Raw genomic sequence first — 7,488 nt, forward strand, 5'->3', positions numbered from 1 at the left:
CAGAGGGGGGGGTTTTAGATGAAAATGAAGTGTATGACTTAGGGTCTAGCTTGAATGGAATGGGCATCTACGGTTTATTAGAAACTGAATCCCCTTGAACTTATACATTAGATCAAATGTATATAGTCTTAACATATCATTTTAATGAACCCACCGAAGTGGGCTATAGAATAAAATTGAATAAGACACTAAGTTGTTCCCCTCCACGGAAACCTTTAGTAAAAGGCGAAAGATTTATGCGTTTTGAAGGGAAACCAGAGTTAGGTATAAATGGTCACCCAGTAACCAACAAAGGTAGGCTGGGGAATACTAGAACGATAAATATAAGAGCAAGAAAGGTTTATCGTGAAGTAAATAGATATTTATCTTACAAGGATTAGCACACTTAAAAGCAAAATGTGTAATCATGATTTCAAATTAACCAAGTATAATTGTCAGGCAGATTTAACTTATTAGATATAACACTTGAAATTGAAACGTCGCATATGAATACCGTTACTATCATAAACAATCAACATCGATTTTTTTAAAGATTCATGAATCTTTGGATTCAAAAACAAAATCATCTAGGAGTAGTTAATATATATATATGCACCTAAAATTTCGTTGGAAATATCACTGAAGAAATATGCTTTCCTAGTAGATATGGTTTAGTTTAGTTGCACCTCTATGGCTTATTAGTTTTGAAATGGTCAAACTATGCCCACATATTGCATCATACATGTACCAACATATCGCGTGAAAATCCGGTGTAGTAGAACGAAGTTGTTAGTAAAAAGTAGTCTGTGAATGAACATCGAACTCGAAACCATGATCATACTTTATAGGACCACTACTATAGTGCGATTGCCGGGTTTCTCGCCGAGATTCTCGGAATATATTCAGCCACGATGAGGACTGTTAGTGTAATCCTCTGAGCGGGAAGCGGCTGTCAAGTGTTGTGCTTGAGAGATTTGATGACCGTTCTGACTCGGTTTACCGATGCTCAGAGGAGGATATCAATCCACAAGTCTGGAAGTATAGTAAACTCCTAACAAGGAAAAAAAAGAACATAATTACAAAACTGAGAGCTTGCCACTTATAGAAGAAAACTTGAACAGAAAATGTAAGTAAACAATTTTCACTAATATTTGGTATTAAATGTTTACATGAAAATTTCATTAATAAACAACTATTTGTTCGTAAATATAAATATAGACACTGATACTTGCTACTAGCAGAACTATTACATACTGATACCATTACTTCTTTATCTACAGTTGATATTATTATGCATGCCACGTCTTTTATTATTGTGAATATTATATTACTACTGCAATTTGTAGATACCTGTAAATTCTGTACCCCTCTGTTACTTCCTGTAAATATGGCAACCACAACCACGTTCGCGCTATCCCCCTTATTGCATTTCGTTATGCGGAAGTAATTCCTCGGAAAACCCACCTGTATAAGTCAAAATTAATGAATGGTATAGCATCTCTTAAATATTTTCAGTTTGATATATCCCAGTGCTTTCATTTAAACTTGCCCCAAAGAAGAAAACTTGCCTGACGATTCTTATTTATGCTGGTAAATTATTATGCAACATTGCATAAATGTATTGATTTGTATTCCGATATTAGCTACTGAATATTCGAACCATTGGAGGTGTACAAAACAGAAAATATCCCACTATATATACAATACGAAAGAATTGGGTAGTGAAAAGAATTTGACTTATATGGGTGTAAGTATCAGTAATATGTTTTGGAAAAATGTAATGTTACATTTACTTAACCCAAAACCGATGGGCATGGCATGGAGATACATGCCATGCTCACTGTGAGTTTACTTTATTATTTATTTTTATATTATTATTATTATTTTTTTACACATAGAAGGCTACACTTGTTACAAGTCACTAATGAGGCAATTGCAAGTACTACCTATCTCGTCTGTTTACCCTTTTCCCTGTTTTCGAAAATATTTTATATTGTTCGTACCAAGATCAGTACATAATAATAATGTCTATACTAAAAACTAACACCATCGATATTCATAGCATTAGTAAAGAAAACCCTTTTCCCGCAAATTCAAGCAAAGGTGAAATCAGGTAAGGCCGCAAGGTCTACTAATAGACTCCTTTGTGGCTAAACACTTACAGAGCAATAATAATAATAATAATAATGTTACGCCGACCGCCTCGTCTCTCTGCCACCAACACAAGGCAGGCTAGGCAGACGGCGTGCTATCCACAGGGTCGTGAACACTGAACAGCTCAATGAGGCACCGAACACCACAGCGTCCCAGAACACCAGGAGAGGAAACGCCAAGATGCGAGGCAGGGCACGAAGTAAACACAAAATGACAGTCTTTCCTTTATTTACACAAGTTATTTACCCGTACACTTTTCTATAGGCACAATACAGGGGGAAACCAGCATGTCACACTGCACGATACTGCTTATAACAGGGCAACACAAAGTTATATCAGGTCACAAGGGCACACACGAGGTCTTCACAGGAGGAGCACCCAACTCCGTCTCTTGGCTTGTTCCTCCGCTCACAGCCAGCTGCGTCATGTTTGCCCAGGTTCCTTTCATGTTAACACATGTTTCGCACAGTCTCCGAAAGACCCACAGGCGTAGCACTATCCCCCCTATCAAGCAGACGACCCGTCTGCTCTGACATACCTAAACCTGAAACAAACTACAGAAATTTAAATAAAATCAGTTCTCAGAACACAAAAATCTTTCATCCAGCGCGGCTTCTTCGCTCTCTCTTGAGTCGCTCGGAGGAGGAGTGGGCGGCGGTAGATTGGCAGTGGCACCCAGAGGGATATCTTCTGCCCCAAGACCTGGCTCATGGTCACCATTGACGTCTGCTGCATCGCCCTCACCGTCCAAATGCTCGTCCCCATCTCGGTCAGCGTCTGCCACGTCCTCATCGCCGCTACTGGGGCTAACGTCATCTTCTTTTTCACCATGGCCCCAGGAGTAGCTTCCTGGCCCATGGTAACGCCACAGCCGGTGCGCCAAGTCCTCGAGGAAGTCAGGCAACGGCCCCACACCAACCAACTCCTCGCTCACCGACGACTCTTCTGGACGCTCCACTTCCTCACAAGTGCCCAGCTTTGCACCAGCTGGCACCTTCAGGTCCTTATCAGAGAAGTTAGCTACTAAAACTGTAACTAACCCCTCCCCTGGTCCAACAAGGCTCCACCCAACCGCTACGCCATCAGCCAGCTGCAGGTTTTGGATGGGCTCCACGAGGCCCTCTACTCCACGCATCACTCTTGACAGTCGACACCGGATTATAGACTCTGTCCTGGGGGCAAGGTGCAGTCGCTCAGCCATAACTACCTCTGCACAGCCAACCTCTGGAAGCAAGGGCACATCTTCACCGTGCACTCTCACCAGCTTCCATCCAAGGTCGACACACGCCTTACTCTGCGTCAGGTAGTCAAGGCCCAGCAAGCAGTGCTCGTCCAGATCGGCCACATACACCGCCAGCCGCTGCACCGTGCTGCCCACGCCAATACGAGCCTCCACTGGCCCCTTGAGCTGCACACAATGCCCCGTGACAGCACACAGTCTCTGTGGTGCGTCTGGAAGTCGCATAGTGGCCAACATATCAGGCCGCACTAGGGTCTTCTCAGCCCCAGTGTCCACTGTCAGGCGGCATGGCTTCCCATCTATTGAGCCCTCCACCTGCATCGTGCTGGTTCGACGGCAGCTTACCCAAGTCGGGGCCCGGAAACCGAGGACGGCTGGGTTTCGGCCCCCTTCTCCAGCCTGTCCGAGTTTTCCGCCTGTACCACTTCCTTAGCCTTAGGACATGCACTCGGATGGTGACCATACCTACCACAGTCCTTGCAGCACTGCTGGAAGGCATCAGAATCCGTCCAGTTGAGAGGACGTGTTCTCCGCTGACACTGACTACGTCTGTGCCCTTCCTCTCCGCAGCCCCAACACAAGCCTTGGAAAGTGCTAGGGCTCACCTTCCTCAATGCTACCTTCTCCACTTAGCCTTCCGGCCCGGAGTCACGGCGGGGCTGAGCAGCTGGCCCTAGGCCACTGGTTGCCTTCAGGAAGGCCTCGAACTCCAAGGCCCTTGCCAGCGCCACCTGCAGGTCCTCAGGGTGTGCCTCCTCAATGTAGATTTGCAGCTGCTGGTCCTGCAAAGCGTCAACAAAGAAATCGCGGGCCAGGACCACGATCATATCTTCCGCAGCCGCAGGGTACGACCTCCTTACCAGCGCCTCCACATCCTGCGCCAGCTGGGACAGTGTCTCGCCATGCTCACGAGTCCGCTTCTTCAAGTGGGCCCGATATTCCTCGGCCTGGTGGTGGTGCCCGAAACGGCGTTTCAAAGCCTCCGCCACGCTGGTGTAAGAGGCATGTTGGATGCTGGCAGATGCCCCAACACTTCCACCGCGGGGCCCCTTAGCGCTGTTACCAGCTGTAGGGCCTTCTCTTCCTGGCTCCAGCCCTGGGCAGATGCCAGTATTTCAAATTGGGCGACATATGCCTCCCAGGCCACCTTCCCGTCGTACTCAACTAGCTTACGCTTCACAGAATGTCTGGAGGCCGAGGGGCTGCGGGGTGGAGAACGCGTGCCGTGAACTAACACGCCCGGGGGGGAGGAAGGGGGTGAGGGAGGCGACGAGGCGGGTTGACCGGGTCCGAGTTTGCCGCCACCTATATCCAAGGGAGCGGTTCCGATGGGTCCCCAGCCTTCTGCAGCGACCACTGGCTCCGACACGACGCTGCGAGGCCTGGGGGTTTCCTGCCACGGACCCCAGGCAGACCCCAGTAAACCTGACACTCTGGCATCTGTTGCCAGAACCTCGTCTGCCTCTCTGCTTGCACGTTACTACCTCGTGACGCCGCCTTTCCTCCTTCACTTCCTCCCTCAGGCCTGAACCTCGCCCTTCAGAGTCTGCACCTCCTCCATCAGTTCACTCTTCACGCTGTTGCAGGCCTTGTCGGTGTACTGCTGAGTTTCCATCTTCACAGATGCAAGATTGCTCTGTAGCACCTCAACAAGTTGGCAGAACTGTTCCTCTGCCTTCCTTGCCTGCATCTCGACGAGATGGTGCGCCTGCTCGCGTGCCCTCTGTGCCTGCTCTTCTGCCCTTTGTGCCATTTCCTCCCTCATACCGGCCAGCATGGCAGTGATCAGGTCCATCTGGCTCGGCTTCACCTCACTCGTGCCTGCCTCAGTCATAGCCTCCTCTCGCTCATGGCTGCCGCCATCTTTGGACGACATGATAAATCGGCGCGTCACTGATCAAATATCACAAATCCCACTCCTGACCACCATTTGTTACGCCGGTCGCTCGTCTCTCTGCCACCAACACAAAGCAGGCTAGGCAGACGGCGTGTTATATACAGGGTCGTGAACACTGAACAGCTCCAAGAGGCACCGAACACCACAGCGTCCAGAACACCAGGAGAGGAAACGCCAAGTGGCGAGGCAGGGCACGAAGTAAACACAAAATGACAGTCTTTCCTTTATTTACACAAGTTATTTACCCGTACACTTTTCTTTAGGCACAATACAGGGGGAAACCAGCATGTCACACTGCACGATACTGCTTATAACAGGGCAACACAAAGTTATATCAGGTCACAAGGGCACACACGAGGTCTTCACAGGAGGAGCACCCAACTCCGTCTCTTGGCTTGTTCCTCCGCTCACAGCCAGCTGCGTCATGTTTGCCCAGGTTCCTTTCATGTTAACACATGTTTCGCACAGTCTCCGAAAGACCCACTGGCGTAGCAATAATAATAACTAACAATAACAATAACAATAACAATAATAAAATAGGTCACAGTATTTTCCTGGCGACATTGAGTTAAATGTTGTTTACTTTTATGAGACTAGCTTCAGTAGCAACATTTGGCATATTAATCTAATTGTGCATGTTTTTCTTCACTTAAGGATTTTTTTCATCAAAATATTCTGAACACAAAAATAACAGTTATTTTAATTACAAATTACGATTTCCCATACGCAGTTCCCGCTATATAGTAAGGTGGACATATGTGTAGTACACTTTGGTTGTCATTCGTTTCCTATGCTTTTAACGTTACGGATGAACGGTTTTCTCGCGGTGGATTATGCTATCATTATCATATATTTGATTAATGAAATGTGTATGTTCACACACATAATATATGGTGGGAGTTATCTCAGAGTAGATCAGAAATGTAAATATAGTAGGTAGACCACTAGCGTGTTATTGTATGTACACATACACACGCACACGCACAGGCACAGGCACACATACACACGCACGCGCGCACGCACAGGCACACATACACACGCACGCGCGCGCGCGCTCACACACTCGCACACATAATCAATTTGAAGCCATAGCTAATGTTACACTTTATTTTATTTCTATATAAAGATAATCCTTTTCACCACCAAGTAAATGAAAATTAGGATGAAGTGTAAGCTTAGATGAGAATTGTGTAAAAATATAGTAACTTTAAGTGATTTAGCGTCGAACACCAAATGTTGGCGTTTTTGATGGGAAATGATGTATAACTTATATAAATGGAAAAACAATTCATGTTTTAGCCGAGGATGGAAGGGTTAAATCCTATTAACCAAAAATAATTGAAAACCAAAAATAATTGAATATATATCAAGACATTCTCCTTACTATAAGAATATTTTTTATTTAATCATTATATATTTATGTTCAAGTTGAGTTTGAACCCACCGAAGTGGGCTATAGAAAAAATTGAGTAAGACTCATTGAGTTGTTCCCCTCCACGGAAATCTTTAGTAAAAGGCGAAAGATTTATGCGTTTTGAAGGGAAACCAGAGTTACAAATAAATGGTAACCGAATTGACCAACAAAGGTAGACTGAGGATTCGTAGAGCGATGTGTATAAGGGCAAGAAAGACGTATCTTGAAATAAGCGCTATTATTTTACTTAATAAGGATTAGCACGCATAAAAGTAAATGTGTTATGATATTTACGTTAACCAAATATATAAGCCAGGTAGTTTGAACATAACTGAACTTAACAAAAGAAATTGAAAGATCGCTTATGACGAGGAATATTTTTCCCTTAAATCATCAATCATCGAAATAACGGTTTTGAAGATACACGACCCTTTTAATTCTCGTATTAGATTATCTTGTAGTACCTAGAAATGTGCAAATGAATTTCATTGGAGATACAGTGGAATAGACAATATGAATAACGCATTCAGTATTCATATAGTTTAGTTTAGTCCCTGTGTCACGTTATTTGATATGCATGTCTTGTTTTAAACTATGTATAGTGTATGCATTAAGTTCCCCACTATACTTTACTGTATACCATTTGATCAAATAGGTGTAGATTATGTAATTATTTTTAAATGGGCAAACTACGTCCACATATTACATCATATATACATCAACATACGAAACGTAAAAACCCGTTGTATTAGAACAAAGACCTCAGTAAAATGTAGTGTGTGAATGAATGTAGATTATGAAAGC

The 7,488-nt window shown here is 44.7% G+C and overlaps 3 non-coding genes across 3 annotated transcripts; 1 reads left to right on the top strand and 2 right to left on the bottom strand.

The window, feature by feature from the left end:
- Positions 1-145: 145 nt before the first annotated feature.
- LOC119571382 lies at positions 146-263 on the bottom strand. Its single transcript, XR_005228584.1, has one exon. It is a non-coding gene; the product is annotated as a U5 spliceosomal RNA (small nuclear RNA).
- A 547-nt stretch (positions 264-810) lies between these two features.
- Positions 811-1,016, top strand: LOC119571380. The gene has a single exon (XR_005228582.1). It is a non-coding gene; the product is annotated as a small nucleolar RNA U3 (small nucleolar RNA).
- A 5,690-nt stretch (positions 1,017-6,706) lies between these two features.
- On the bottom strand, positions 6,707-6,824 carry LOC119571381. Its single transcript, XR_005228583.1, has one exon. It is a non-coding gene; the product is annotated as a U5 spliceosomal RNA (small nuclear RNA).
- Positions 6,825-7,488: the final 664 nt, after the last annotated feature.

This window comes from Penaeus monodon, unplaced genomic scaffold, assembly GCF_015228065.2.
Source record: "Penaeus monodon isolate SGIC_2016 unplaced genomic scaffold, NSTDA_Pmon_1 PmonScaffold_6095, whole genome shotgun sequence".
Lineage (NCBI taxonomy): Eukaryota > Metazoa > Arthropoda > Malacostraca > Decapoda > Penaeidae > Penaeus > Penaeus monodon.